At 39.8% G+C, this 16,520-nt stretch overlaps 2 pseudogenes; one reads left to right on the forward strand and one right to left on the reverse strand.

Moving 5' to 3' along the window:
* The first annotated feature begins 921 nt into the window (after positions 1-921).
* LOC107766142 (probably inactive leucine-rich repeat receptor-like protein kinase At5g48380) lies at positions 922-3,186 on the forward strand (annotated as a pseudogene).
* A 16-nt stretch (positions 3,187-3,202) lies between these two features.
* On the reverse strand, positions 3,203-5,661 carry LOC107766143 (polygalacturonase-like; annotated as a pseudogene).
* Positions 5,662-16,520: the final 10,859 nt, after the last annotated feature.

Genomic DNA, 16,520 nt, shown 5'->3' on the forward strand with positions numbered 1-16,520 from the left:
TCAAATTCCTCAAAACCTTCAAATTTCTATCTTTAGCCAATTGACTCCAAAATGACCCACAGACCTCCGAATTCACTTCCGATCACGCTCCCACATCAGAATCACCATACGGAGCTATTCCCAGGCTCGGAATCCCAAACGGACATCGATAACACTGAAATTCACTTCAATCCAAACTTATGAAATTCTTCCAAAAAGGCTAACTTCCACTATAGGCGTCGAAACGCTCCCGGGTCATCCAAAACTCGATGCGAACATACGCCCAAGTCCGAAATCATCATACGAACCTGTTAGAACCTTCAAATCCCGATTCCGAGGTCGTTTACTCAAAAATCTAATCTTAGTCAGTTCTTCCAACTTAAAGCTTCCGAAATGAGAATTCTCTTTCCAAATCGACTCTGAACTTCCCGAAATTCAATTCCAACCACGCGTACAAGTCATAATACCTGAAGTGACATGAACTCAAACTACTGAACGACGCGCTAGAACTCAAAACGACCGTTCAGTTCGTTACAAGTTTTCCGTATAAGTCAACAATATGATTAATAAAATATAGAATTTAAGTTTATGCACTTGTATAAAAATTATCGTCACTAATAAAAATTAAACGATAATTTATAATAATAATAATAATAAGTAATCTGCTATAACAGATTAAATTACACTAATAAATAGCATATAACTTACGTCCATAAAATAGAACAGCCGTTAGTGCTTCTTTTCTATTTTATTTTTGTCACCCTTTGTTTATTCTTGTTTAATGAATTACTCTTGTTTTATAATCACCAGGATTGTCATTATCCCAAATTTCCAAATGTTTGAAACTTTCATTGAGAAGGTCAAACTAAGAAGTCAAGAGTCATCATCAATAAACAAAGAAAAAATTGAAGCTTTTTCAAAGTTGCTTCAGTAAGTTTTTTCAAAGAAGTTGAGTGGTTGGTCCGACTATTTTGACCCAATTGCTACAATAAGTGTAAAATTTGAAGCATAACAATTGTAGAGATATTCAATACTAATATCTCCTTGTTTAGTTGAAGAATTTCAGAAAGTCTCTAAAAATATGGAGAAAACAAGACCCTTCTTTTTCTTGTGCACCGTTGTAGGATTTCTGTTGACATCACTCGGCAGATGCAATGCTAAAAAGACTGATATTCATTGCTTGAAATCAATAAAACATTCATTAGGAGACCCTTTCAATTCTTTGGTCTCTTGGGATTTCAACAATGTTACCGAAAGTTCCATCTGCCATTTTGTAGGAATTCAATGCTGGCAACCTGATGAGAATAGGGTACTTAACATTAGCCTTCCAAATATGGGATTAATAGGTGAGTTTCCTCAAGGTATTCGGAATTGTACAAGCTTGACACTTTTAGACCTATCAAATAACAAGCTGTATGGAACCTTCCCTTCTGATTTTTCTGTGATAATTCCATTTATTATTATACTTGATCTCTCATCTAACTAATTTTCTGGCAATATCCCACCTGATTTAGCCAATTGTACTTACCTTAACTTTCTAAAGTTGGACAACAATAATCTACAAGGTGAAATTCCAAGCGCAATTGGCTATTTGCGTCACCTTAAGACGTTCAGTGTAGCCAACAATTACTTGACTGGGTCAGTTCAATCATTTGTTAGCCAGCAATTCCCGGCTGATAGTTTTGCAGACAATCTACAGCTCTGTGGGAAACCCTTGAAAGGATGTGAGAATTCTTGGATATGGAAACATATCGATCGCCCTTCATTCATCAAAGCATTTGTGACTGGTTGGCTACTTTTCTTTACATTGGTTTTAGTCCTTGTCTTATTTCTGCTTCCAAGCAAGATAGTCTCACTGAACAAATTGAAGCTGAGGTCAAAGAAACATTTAACTTCAGGAAGTGAAGAGGAGTTAAGCAGCCACCAGAAGGTCAAGATTCTGCTACATTTCCAGCCTTTCTCCTGCATTAGTTAAGTTGCATTTTTTCTGTAATTCTAGTTTAGTAATCTGTCCTTACACATCCATCATGTTATATGTTCTTGACTGGAGAAATCATTGGATGTATAAGTTCTTTATCCAATTTGATCGCAATAAGCTTCTCAAAGTTCTGTTCTCTTCTTTGTATGTTCCAATGATTCAACTCGTTGTTTTACAGATACTAAAACTGGAGAAGTTTGTCCCAAGAATGAGTTTCATGGAACTGGCAAAAGCAACTTCTGATTTTAGTGAAGACTCTTTAGTAGGAAATGGAATGTTGGGCAAAGTATACAAAGCAAATCTTCGAAATGGCTGGACATTTGCCATCAAGAAGCTCAACGAATCGGAGAACTTGGAGGACGAGTTTGTCTCCGAGATAACAACTCTTGGTGGTCTAAGGCATCGGAACCTATTGCCTCTTATAGGTTTCTGCTCTGAAATGGAAGAAAGACTTCTTGTTCACAAATACATGCCTAATGGAAGTCTTCATGAATGGCTGCACTCGACGGGAGATAAGGACAAGATTTTGGATTTCACTCTGAGAGTTAAAATTGCACTTGGAATAGCAAAAGGCCTGGCTTGGCTTCATCATGGGTCCAATTTACACGCTTCACATGGAAACATAAGCACACGTTCTATCTTGCTAGACAAAAATTTTGAACCAAAAATATCCAACTTTTGGGAAGCCAAATTCTGGAGTAAGAATGATACTGCATTAAGTTGGAGTCTTTTCCCAGAAGCCGAATATTCACATTTAGGTTCTTACAAGCAAGACATCTACTGCTATGGTGTGGTGCTTCTCGAGCTTGTAACAGGGAAGGAACCACAAGAATTGACCACCTCAAGAAATCTTTTTGATCGCTCGCCTTGTCTACTTGATGCAGATAGATATTTGCTTGGGAAAGGAATCGACGATTTGATCCTCCAGTTTCTAGAGTTAGCTTTTGACTGTGTGAAGTTCTTTCCTAATGAAAGGCCAACAATGCTGGAAGTGTATGAAACACTCATGTCAATTTCTCAGGGTCGAAGGGACTTGGTACAAAAAACATTCTAATCAACTGAGATTTCAAAGTCTATATGACTAGTGCTGTAGTTTATCTGGTCTTTTTTGAGTCTGTATGCTGATAGCTTTTGTTGCAACTGTAATGTCTAAGAATCTGTATGTATTCAATAATACTGGAAACCATATTGATTGCATTTTTAGCTTCTAAAAGAGCCCACAAAAGACTGATGCTGCATTACTAGTTTGAAAACTTAAAGGCAATTTTCTTAGAGTTGTATGCCGAAACAGTTAAACTGGCCTCGAGCAACAGAACCACATGCTTTTACAGAACTACAAAGATTACTGGAACTTATAGGAAGTTCAAAATTCGGATATAAATATTTTATATTTTACTTGCCTAGATGTAATTGACACATCTAACAGAGCAAAGGAGAAAGACATTCTATTACAATGAATAGTGAAACAATTTCTCTGTTTGATTTTCCTTTACAAACAACTGGTAGGCTGAATGTTGCCAGAAGTTGTTCCTGCAGCATTAGCACATGAAGCTTCAGCAGCTGGTTGATTCTTATAAGTGAGATGTACATCTTCCAATTTTATTCCTTGGCATGGATTTCTTTTGCTGCAATCAAATTTCATTGCGACTCGTGTTGCTGAACTTCCATAGATATCTTGATATGTAACATCACTAATTTTCACACCTGACACCTAAATATCCAAGAAAACGAGGAAACAAAAATTGTCTGCTAAATTATTAGTCCAACTTTAAACTAAAAGATAATGGTGAAAATTCATACCTGGCCAGGACAATTTTTGTTATATGGACAATTAGTTTGATCAATAACAATTGGATTTTGAACGTTAATCATTGTAGCATGCTGGAAAAGGACATTCTTGACAAAGCCAGTACTTGGTCTGCCCCATGTTCTGATCCTCACACCATTTTGTGTGTTCTTAAATATAACTGATTTTACTGTCACATTTTGCACCCCTGCTTCTTCAAAATCCTTGCCTAAACTCCCAATGCTGCAACAAAATTCACCACCAATTTTAGGGATTTAACTTATTCACTGACATTGTAAATATTTTTACATGATCAGTGTATTTTAACCTATTATAGTGGGTTCCCTACCTTATTTTCCAGGCTACAGATCCCACTTATAATGGACAGCTACAACAACAACGACAAACTCAGTGTAATCCCATAAGCGGGGTCTGGGGAGGGTAGTGTGTACGCATACCTTACCCCTAACCTATAAAGGTTATAATGGACAGCTATTTGCAGTTATTTTTAGCTATTATTACCTGATTCCATGGCCAGGACCACAAGCCATATTTTGGATCCACAAGTTAGTAGTTCCTGGACCAACGGATATGCAATCATCTCCGGTACTGATTTTCGAGTTCAAGATTGAGATGTTAGACGATAATTGAACATGAATGCCATCAGTATTCGGGCTTTTGCCAGAGGCAAAAACTTTGACGGCCTGCAACTTCACATTTTTGCACCCATTGAAGACAATGTGAAACATTTGGCTGTTCAATGAAGTTAGTCTTGTTATTGCTACATTGTTAGAGTTGGAAAATCCCAGAGTCTGCAAATATCAAGAAAGCCATAAACACTTTGTTAGCACATAAATATTCTGAAGAGTTTTAAACATCTACTTAGCTTGTTGAATTTCATTTCAGTTCAAAAGCAGCATTTACACCATGAATAGAACTTACGTATCGTGGCGCTGTGGCGTGATAATTACACTGATAGCGTAAAAATGTTACAACTTACGTACCGTGGCGCCTCTCGGGCAGTTGTTGCCGGAGGCTTTGCAACTCCACAAAAATAGTCCCTTGGCCATCAAGAATTCCACCGTGAATGGAAACTCCATCAACACCTTCAAACAGAAGCCAATTTCTGGCATTTCCAATCACATTATAATCAAAGGGTGCAACGAGTATGCCATCAATTTGGAATGTTATGGCTCTATTCTTGCATTTTCCTTTAAAATGTACTTGTTTAACCAAATATTTTCCTTGTGGGACAAATATGGTGGCTGGTTTTGAAGAGCCACAAGCTGCTGCCCAAGCAGTTAAAAAAGCTTTTGTTGAATCAGTTTTTCCATCTGGCTGTGCCCCCAAATTCAGCACATTTAATATTGTCATAACATCAGCTATGGCTTCAGTCAAGAAAATGGAGAGAAGTGAAAAAAGAAAAAGAGAACAAATGGGGTTCTCTAGTTTCATCTTTTTGATGAGATATGAAATGATTAAAGACTAAAACTGAGAAGATTAGAGTTGAGATGATGAGTAATTGAGCAGTTTGAGTTGAGATATTTATAATAGAGCTCTACAACTTGTTTCTTTCTTTTTATTATTCAGTTTTACACTTCACGAAAGAGTGGTTTTGTGAAATACATGTGGAATAAAAAGCAAGAAAACTGAAAAATGTAACCTACTTTACTCCAACATCGAAATTTTTGAGGAAGAAGAGAAGTATTAGCATATCTTGGTCACATGTTAAAGATTTTAGACACCAAAAAAAATAAAAAAAATAAATAAAAGATCTAAACATCTAGCCATTTATTACTAACCAAAAGCTTTTGGAAGAAGCTAAAGGAAGCACTTGAGCTTATGTGGATTGGAAGTATTTTTCACTTTTGACATAATATGTCAATGACCTGACCTTATCTCTTTCTTTTTCGGTTCATTAAACAGAATGGGGGGGGGGGTGTAAAGTTCCGTCACAGAAAACAGTTTTCTAACCGGATAATGCATAAAATCCTTCCCTGACTTATGGCTATACACCTTTTCTTTTCGGGGGGCCTATTACCCCTGAACTATTTTAAAGTAAAATTATTTATCCCTTAAAAAGCTGTGCAAAGTGGTGAAATACACGCGCCTAAAATGTGTATTTCTTACTTTAAAACTTTTTTTCACCGTTTTCTCCTTCTTCCTTATTTTCCTATTTGCGGACCTTCATTACCATATCCGGCCAAAAGGCAAAAGCCTCATTTGATGGGTTTTATATAATACTTGTTTGATATTGTCAGATTTGGCCGGAGAACGAAACTCCGACGAAGACCCTTGCTCCGGCCAAATTCCATTGCTGTTGATCGTTTTGACTGTTCGTAGGTTCTTACCGAATCATTCTCGTTGCTCCCTCTAGTTGTAGCTCTGTTTCAGTTATTAAACATATCTGCTTTTGATTTCTGGGTTAATTTTGCGTTGCATTGGATTTTCGCTCCGGCATTTCGCCATTGAAACAATGTCTTCCTTGTTAGTGCGAAAAGAGGATTAGAAGACGAAGGTGACTAATTAATTTTATATAATAATTATGTAATGTCCAATTAAAAGATCACACTTGTACTTGTTAATTAATTTTAAAATTATTTTTGTAACTTCCCCTTGCCCTTAAGAGAGTGTGCACTCTTTATGCCACATCAGCATTTAGGGTGTTGTTTATTATACTTTAAAATAGTTTATGGGGGTAATATGACCCACAAAAAGAAAAAATATGTAGTTGGTAATATGGTCATACACCGGAGAGAATTTTATGCATTATCCCTTTTTTAATCTTTATTCAGATAATTGGCTTTTTGGCATGAAGTGTAGTGCATAGGGCTAGAACATTATAGGCAAGTGATTTGGCTTTATTTATTGTTGGAAATGAACATATTGTGGCTAATATGCATACTCACGCGTGTATACGGGTAAAATCGGGCAATATTTTTTGATTCTCTGATGATGAAACAAAGGAGAAGTAAGGCTCGACGCGATTATAATCAAGGCCAAAGGACTCCTCGTATCGAAACCTGGGAAGAATGAACGATGTACTTGGGATTAGGCACTGTGAAATAACGGACTCAGACCTGGTATAGTTTTTTGACCCCGAGAAATGAAGAACGATTATGCATGACGAAGTAGGGGACCGTAATATTCTCCCTTAACAGGATATTACGGTGCGAATCCCGTCCTATATCAACTGCGAATTGACATTTACCGAAAAAGAAGATTTTACCTTATTTAGACTTGTACTAGGACTGAAATTCTCCTACTATATAAAGGGGAAGGTTTTCTTCATTATGACATATGGTGACACGCAAATCAAAGCAATAAAAGTTTACTTTTGTCTTCTAGCTATTGTTCAAAACATTATTCATTTGTTCTTTTTTTTTACTCACTACCGAGCTTGTATCGAAGGTCCAATCGAGGACGAATTCTACTGTTCAATCTAAGATCAGGCCTAGTCACCACATTATGATTGGTTTGATAATTTATTTTGTCTTTAACTCATTTACCTATTGTTATTAATCATTCGTATTGAGTTAAATCACATATCCTTTTAACCGTGTATAAATTTAATTGTTATTCATTCTTACAGTAAACAACGTAATAATTATACACGAGAATGAAACAAAAATTATGTTTGATATTTGCTCTTACTGTTGACAGTTTTCTACGTTACGTGTGCTATTATTTGGCCTTGTAATAGGAGGTATAATTAATAATTTTTTACTATTTTAAATATAGCCTCTTATTTTATAACTATTATTATCTGGTGTTCCGAATCCTCCAGCTTACTAATCTAGATTCACGTCGCGTAGCACCCATTACAGGGAAGCGCTCAATCTAGCTACTAGGGATTTCAAAATTTTCATTACCTGAACCTAAGACTTTGATTAAGGATGGAGAATCTCAATCATCCCACCACAACTCTTGACGTTAACTCAACCTGAAAGGATATGTTCCTTCATCGTAAGTTAATTGATATATCTTAGAGTTAATTTAATCATTTTTGAAAGCGCTTGCAATAAGAGTAGCGCGTGTGATGACCCTAAAGGTCATCTCTTATTTTAGAAGTCAAATCTGTGTCCCGAGGCCTTGAAAATCTCTTTTTGACTCACCTCAATTTGCCTGCGCAGTTCGGACGCGTTTCCGGAAAGCTTTTATGTGAAATTTAAGAAAAATAATGAATTTGGCCTTTAAAATTAATTAAAGTTGACTTTGCTCAACATTCTTGGTAAACGAACCTGAACCCATGATCTGACGGTCCCGTAAAGTCCGTAGTAAAATATGGGACTCGGGCGTATGCCCGAAATTGAATTCCGAGGTCCCTAACCCGAAAATTGTTTGCTGGAAAATATAAAGGCTTTTAGAAGAGAAATGATGCATGTTCTTGATGGTATCGGACCCGTATCTTAGTTTCGGAGCCCGGTACAGGTTTAAAATAATAATTAAGTCAAATTTGTGAAATTTGGTAAGAATCGGAGTTGATTTGGTATAAATTGTATCTTTAGTTGAGAAAATAGAAATTTCAATTTTTTTTTAAAGAATTTCATGAATTTGAGGTTAAATTCGTAGTTGTTGATGTTATTTTGATAATTTGATCGCACGAGCAAGTATGTATGATATTTTTAGACTTGCGTGCATGTTTGGTTTGGAGCCCCGAGGGCTCGGGTGAGTTTTGGATAGGCCATGGGGTGATTTGGACTTAGGAAAATACAGATGTGCACCTGGTATTTTGCATATGCCTCTGATCTCGCAATTACGAGATCAGGCTTCGCAATTGCGAAGTGGTTAGGCTTGAAAAATGCGACCAAAGTGTCGCAATTGCGAACCAAGCCTAGGCAGGCCCTTATCGCAAATGCAACCTCAGGGCTGGAAAATGCTAAGGCCCTTACATCGCAATTGCGACGTTTCCGTCGAAAATGCGAAGATAGCAGGATTTCAAAGGGTTCGCAGTTGCGAACCCCTGATCGCAATTGCGATAACTGCACCTGTTAAGTGAGATTTCAGACGAGATTTTTCATCATTTTACAACTTTCTCAAACCCTAAACATCTTTACGCTATTTTTCAAAGGCTCAAACTTCTCCGAATCATAAGTAAGTAATTTATAACTCATCTTCTTCAATCTTATCCATCTTTTTACATAATTTCACTTCAAAATCTAGGATTTTTCATGGGAAATTGGATATTTATGGGTAGAAATTAGGATTTTCAAATTTTGGGGATTTGGACCTCAATTTGAGGTGTGTATTTCAAAACTAATTGCATATTTGAGTTCGTGGGTGATCAAGTTTTGGTTCGAACTTCGAGTTTTGACCAAGCGGGCCTGCGGTCGATTTTTGACTTTTTAGGGGAAACAATGGAAAATCTATTTTCTTGCATTAGAATTGGTTTATTTAGCATTTATTGATGTTATTAAGTAAATTATGACTAGATACACGCGAATTGGAAGTGGAACCGAGAGGTAAAGCAGTAATTGAGGCTTAATCTTGTCCGTGGAATTGAAGTAAGTGTTTGACCTAACCTTAGCTTGAGGGAATATGAGTTGTAGTCTTATTTGCTATGTGTTAGTATTGAGTACGACGTATAGGTGTGGTGACGAGTATCTATACGTTGGTGTCAAGCATGCCCGTGAGTCTTATATCATGATTGTTGTGACTCTATTAAGTATCGATCATGCTCAAAATATATGATTATTAATGTTGAACAAAGCTCATGAAAGTTTCTTGGTAATTGACTATTGTTGAGTATTGGCTCAAGTTGAGTTTCATTTTGTAAAGTAATAGTTGAAAACGAGATTGGTTATAGCTGAATCCCTTGCCAGGATGTTATTGTTGATATTATTGATTCCCCTGACGGGACGTATTGTTTCTATTGTTTGGGTGAGGAAGAGTGTAAAGCACGAAGGGTGATGTCGTGCATGATATTGTGAGTGAGTGTAATGCACGAAGGGTGATGTCGTGCCATGATTTGAGAGTTAATGCACGAAGGGTGATGCCGTGCCGATATTATGAGAGATAATGCACGAAGGGTGATACCGTGCCATTATTTGAGAGTTAATGCACGAAGGGTGATGTCGTGCTGATATTGTGAGGAATAATGCACTAATCTGGGTTGTGACAAGTTGGTATCAGATCTCTAGGTTGCCTAGGTTTCACAATTCACGAACAAGCTAGGTAGAGTCTGAGGGATCGGTACAGAGACGTCTGTGCTTATCCCCAGAGGCTACTGAGTTTAGGAATAACTTCATATTTATTCTTCTCTGTCGTGCGATTTGACTTCTCAATGCTAATTGAGCTTCTACTCTATTCTTTCGCAGATGGCGAGAACCCGTGCTTCTTCATCCGCTGATCAGCAGCCCGAGCCCCAAGTGGAAGCTCCTACGAGGGGCAGAGAACAAGGCCGAGGCCATGCTAGAGGCCGAGACAATGATAGGGCTCAACCCAGAGCAGCAGCACCAGCGGCGGAGCCTCAGGTAGAGTTTGAGGAGGAGGCTCCAACCCAGACCGTTCTAGCAGGGCCAACTCAGGTCCTAGAGGGGTTTATCGCTACCCCGGTACTCCAAGATGATCTGGTCCGTAGGGATGTTCAAAACCGAACCAAAACCGAAAACCGAAGCTTAATAGCTTATTGGTATCGGGTTAACGGTTTAATGGACGGAGAACAGATTGAAATTATTTTATTAATGACTTATCGATTTGGGGGCGGATTATTCAATTTTCTTAATGGATAATCAATTAACCCGTTAAGTACATATAAACTTTATTTTTATCCATATATTTTACCTATATAATAAGTGAAACTTTCTTGAACGATGAAGGGTATAATCATCAAAATAATCCAAAATGTTGGCATTATATTGACTTGCCAAAGGATCAGTACGTGTTCATTGCACAGAGACCCACGTGACTGACTTTAGGCTTCAGGTTTTCTTTTTGTAATTTTGAGAACTACATTTCTCAATTTTCATCTCTCAATTGTTCTGTTCCTCTATTACATCTACTTTCTAGTGAGTTTCATCCTTCTCTTTGCTCTTTTACTTCTGCTCGATTTTTTAATTTTCCCATTTTCCCACTCCTCTGATTTAGTCCCTCTTCTTTTTTTTTTTGCTTCTTTTTTGGATTTCTATTGTGACATTTCAGTTTTTTCGCTACTGAGGAGCATGAAAATGGACAAATAGTAAGAAATGGTAATCCGTTTGTTCCTTTGCATTTTCTTCTGGTTTATTGAAACATGCGCAGCAAGTTCCCATGGAAATTATTTTTTGTTTGTTCCATTGTATTCTCCTCTAGATTTTCAAACATGCACAACAAATTCTTTACAGGTTGAAGTTGAAGTTATGAACTCAAAGAGCGTCATGTGCAATATAGATTGAATTAGGCCGATAAACTGCCTGATAACCGCCCGATAAAAGCTAAACTGATACCAATCCGACCGATATCTTATCGGGTGGCTAGCGGATAAGCCAAACTATTAAGAGTAAATAACCGCCCAATCCGCTCGATAAGCAGCTCTACTGGTCCGTCTAGTGGGCCTTATGGAGAGTGTCGCTCAAGCGGACTTACTTCCTGTAGCACTAGCCGTCTCTTAGGCTGGGGAGGAGCACAGACTCCCACTACTCACACTCCGGAGCAGATGGCTCCTCAGTTTCACACTCCAACAACTCACGTAGTTGGAGTAGTTCAGCCGGGTGTGGTAGCTCAGAACGGAGATAGAGTATCTATGTCTGCTGATGCTTTGTGGAGGTTGGACAAGTTCACCAAGCTCTTCACTACTACTTATGGCGGTACATATTTAGAGGATCTCCAGGACTATTTGGACAGATGTCATGAGGTTCTACGGAACATAGGGATAGTGGTGACCAATGGGGTCGAATTTGCTTCTTTTCGTCTGTTAGGTTCCGCCAAGACTTGGTGGAGAGATTATTGTTTGGCTAGACCATCTGGGTCACCAGCTCTGACTTGGGACCAGTTCTCTCAGTTATTTCTGGAGAAGTTTCTTCCTATCACTCAGAGGGAGGACTACTGGAGGCAGTTTGAGCGTCTCTAGCAGGGTTCTATGACCGTCACTCAGTACGAGACCAGATTTATTGCCTTGGCCCGTCATGCTCTTATTATACTTCTCACAGAGGGAGAGAGGGTGAAGAGGTTTATTAAGGGATTAACTCAGCCTATCAGATTGCATATGGCTAAGGAGACAGGGAGTGAGATTTCTTTTTAGGATGCGACCAATGTGGCTAGGAGAGTTGAGATGGTTCTAGCTTAGGGGAGCGGTCAAGGGTCTGACAAGAGGCCTCGTCATTCTGGCAGGTTCAGTGGTGCCTCGTCTGGAGGCAGGGATTCTTTTGGTATGAGCCATTTTCCCAGGTCATTTCATTCAGTACTTCAGGCTTCTCATGGTGCTCTAGGTGGCCGTGGTTCTCATATGCAGTATTTAGATCAGCTACCTTACAGTGCATCACTAGCTCCTATTAGTGCACCTCCGCTCCAGAGTTTTCAGGGTGGTTACTCAGGCCATCAAGGTCAGTAGTCCCAGCAGTCGAAGGGCTTGTTATACTTGTGGCAATACGAGGCATATTGCTAGATTTTGCCATCAAGCACCGAGCAGCCCTTAACATCAAGGTTCATGTGCCATGGTTCAGGCACCGAGTATTCCACCACCCACTCAGCTGGCTAGAGGTAGGGGTCGAGGTTTTAGAGGTGGAGGTTAGGCCATTAGAGGTGGAGGTTAGGCCGTTAGAGGTGGAAGTCAGGCAGCTAAAGGTGGAGGCCAACCAGCAAGAGGTCGTACTCGGGATTTAGTTCAGAGTAGTGGGGCCAGCCTTGATGTTATGCTATTCCAGCCAGACCTGAGGCCGAGGCCTCCGATACAGTTATCACAAGTACAGTTTCAGTTTGCAGTAGAGATGCTTCAGTTCTATTTGATCCGGGGTCTACATATTCCTATGTGTCATCTTATTTTGCCCCTTATCTGGTTGTGCCTAGTAACTCTTTAAGTGCTTCTGTATATGTGTCTACACTGGTGGGTGATTCTATTATTATAGATCGAATTTATCGCTCGTGTGTGGTTATTATTGGAGGCCTTGATACCCGTGTAGATCTCCTACTTCTCGATATGGTAGACTTCGATGTTATTTTAGGGATGGACTGGTTATCCCCTTATCATGCTATGTTGGACTGTCACGCCAAGACCGTGACCTTAGCATTGCCGGAGATGCCTCATTTGGAGTAGAGAGGGACTCCTAGTCATTCTACTAGCAGGGTTATCTCATATATGAAGGCTCAGCGTATGGTTGATAAAGGATGTTTGGCCTATTTGGCGTATGTTCGTGATTCTAGTGCTGAGGTTCCTTCTATGGATTCGGTACCCGTTGTTCATGAGTTTCTAAAGGTATTTCCTTCAGACCTGTCGGGGATGCCACCCTACATGGATATTGACTTTTGCATTGATTTAGCTCCGGGCACTCAGCCAATTTCTATCCCTCCATATCGTATGGACCCGCTAGAGTTGAAAGAATTGAATGAACAGTTGCAAGATCTGCTTGATAGAGGCTTTATTAGACCTAGTGTCTTGCTTTAGGGTGTGCCGATGTTGTTTGTTAAGAAGAAGGATGGATCGATGAGGATGTTCATAGAATATCGGCAGTTGAACAAGGTCACAATCAATAATAAGTATCCATTACCGAGGATTGATGATTGATCAGCTTCACGGTGCCAAAGTGTTTTCGAAGATTGATTTGAGATCTGGCTACCATCAGTTGAGGATTAGGGCATCCGATGTCCCTAAGATAACATTTTGCACTAGGTACGGGCATTATGAGTTCTTAGTGATGTCATTTGGGTTGACAAATGCCCTAATAACTTTCATGGACTTGATGAACCGAGTGTTCAAGATTTATTTGGATTCTTTCGTAATTATCTTTATTGATAATATTTTGATCTATTCCCGCAGCTGGGAGGAGCATGAGCAGCACCTTCGAATTATTCTCCAAACTCAAAGGGACAACGAGTTATATGCTAAGTTTTCAAAATGTGAGTTTTGGTTGAGTTCAGTTGCATTCTTGGGTCATGTTGTATCAGCAGAGGGTATTCAGTTGGATCCTAAGAAGATTACGGCAGTGAAGGACTGGCCTAGACCCAATGCAGCCACAAAAATCCAGAGTTTTTTGTGTTTGGCGGGCTATTACTGTCGGTTTGTAGAGGGGTTTTCGTCTATTGCAGCCCCGATGACCAGGTTGACCCAGAAAGGTGCCCAGTTTAGGTGGTCGGACAAGTGTGAGGCGAACTTTCAGAAGCTCAAGACAGCTTTGACTATGGCGCCGGTGTTGGTATTGCCTATAGGTTCAGGGCCATATACAGTGTATTGTGATGCATCTCGTATTGGATTAGGTGCGGTGTTGATGCAGAATGGCAAAGTTATTGCATATGCTTCGCGACAGTTGAAGATCCACGAGAAGAATTATCCAGTTCATGATTTGGAGCTAGTAGCCATTGTTCACGCGCTGAAGATTTGGAGGAATTATTTATATGGCGTGTCATGTGAGGTGTTCACAGATCACAAGTTTTTGCAATACTTGTTCAAGCCAATCAGTTTGTAAGGTTGGATGTTTCTAAGCCTAGCCGTGTTCTTGCTTGCATATTCGCTCGTTCTTCATTATTTGAGCGTATTTGTGATCGGCAGTATAATGATCCTCATTTGCTTGTCCTTAGGGACACGGTGTGGCATGGGGGTGCGAAGCAGGTTACAGTTGGAGATGATGGAGTTTTGAGGATGCAAGATCGTATTTGTGTGCCTAATGTGGATGGACTTCGTGAGTTGATTCTAGAGGAGGCCTATAGTTCCCGGTATTCCATTCATCCGGGCGCCGCTAAGATGTATCGGGACTTGCGATAGCATTATTGGTGGAGGAGGATGAAGAAGGGCATTGTTGCCTATGTAGCTAGGTGTTTGAATTGTTAGCAGGTAAAGTAAGAGCATCAGAGACCTGATGATTTTTTTCAAAAGATTGAGATTCCTGAGTGGAAGTGGGAGCGTATCACCATGGACTTCGTTGTTGGACTCCCACGGACTCAGAGGAAGTTTGATGCGGTATGGGTTATTGTTGATAGGCTGACCAAGTCAGCACATTTCATTCCTATGGCAGTTTTCTATTCTTCGAAGCGGTTGGCTGAGATCTATATAATTGGGAGATTGTTTGTCTTCATAGTGTGCCCGTGTCTATCATTTCTGACTGAGGTACGCAATTTACCTCGCATTTTTGGAGGGTAGTACAACGTGAGTTGGGTACACGGGTCGAGTTGAGCACGACATTTCATCCTCAAACGGACGGACAGTCCGAGCGTACTATTCAAATTTTGGAGGATATGCTCCGAGCATGTGTTATTGACTTTGGAGGTTAGTGGGATCAGTTCTTACCATTAGCAGAGTTTGCCTACAACAACAACTACCATTCGAGCATCCAAATGGATCCCTATGAGGCATTATATGGTAGGCGGTGTCGGTCGCTGGTTGGATGGTTTGAGTCGGGATAGGCTCGGGTGTTGGGTACAGATCTAGTGTGGGATGCCTTGGATAAGGTTAAGATTGTTCAGGATAGGCTTCGTACAACTCAGTCCAGGCAAAAGAGTTATGCCGACCGTAAGGTTTGCGATGTGACATTCATGGTCAGGGAGCGAGTATTGCTTCGGGTGTCGCCCATGAAGGGCGTGATGAGGTTTGGGAAGAAGGGCAAGCTAAGCCCTAGATTCATCAATCCTTTTGAGATTCTTGATTGAGTAGGAGAGGTGGCTTACAGGCTTGTGTTGTCGCCAAGTTTATTAGTTGTGCACCTAGTGTTTCATGTGTCCATGCTTCGGAAGTATCACGGTGATCCATCACGCGTGTTAGACTTTAGCACTGTCCAGTTGGACAAGGACTTGACCTATAAGGAGGAGCCGGTAGCTATTCTAGACCGGCAGGTTCGTCAGTTGAGATCGAAGAATTACCCTTCAGTTCATGTGCAGTGGAGAGGTCAGCCTGTTGAGGCAGCGACCTAGGAGTCCGAGTCCGATATGCGGAGCCGTTATCCTCATCTTTTCACCGACTCAGGTACTTTTTTATGTCCGTTCGAGGACTAACGATTGTTTTAAAGGTGGAGAATGTGATGACCCTAGAGGTCATCTCTTATTTTAGAAGTCATATCTACGTCCCGAGGCCTTGAAAACCTCTTTTTGTCTCACCTCGATTTGCGTGCACAGTCCGGACACATTTCCGAAAAGCATTTATGCAAATTTTAAGAAATTTAATGAATTTTGCCTTTAAAATTAATTAAAGTTGACTTTGGTAAATAGACCTGGACCCGGACCCGTGATCTGACGGCCCCGTAGGGTCCGTAGTAAAATATGGAACTCGGGCGTATGCCCGAAATCAAATTCTGAGGTCCCTAGCTTGAGAAAAGAATTTTTAAATAAAATTATTTGCTGGAAAATATAAAGGCTTTTAGAAGTGAAATGATGCATGTTCTTGATGGTATCGGGCCCGTATCTTCGTTTCGGAGCCCGGTACAGGCTTAAAATAATAATTAAGTCGAATATGTGAAATTTGGTAAGAATAAGAGTTGATTTGGTATAAATCGGACCTTTAGTTGAGAAAATGAAAATTTCAATGTTCTTAAAGAATCTCATGAATTTGAGGTTAAATTCATAGTTGTTGATATTATTTTAATAATTTGATCACACGAGGAAATCTGTATGATTTTTTTAGACTTGCGTTCATGTTTAGTTTGGAGCCCCGAGGGCTCG

This window comes from Nicotiana tabacum, chromosome 20, assembly GCF_000715075.1.
Source record: "Nicotiana tabacum cultivar K326 chromosome 20, ASM71507v2, whole genome shotgun sequence".
Lineage (NCBI taxonomy): Eukaryota > Viridiplantae > Streptophyta > Magnoliopsida > Solanales > Solanaceae > Nicotiana > Nicotiana tabacum.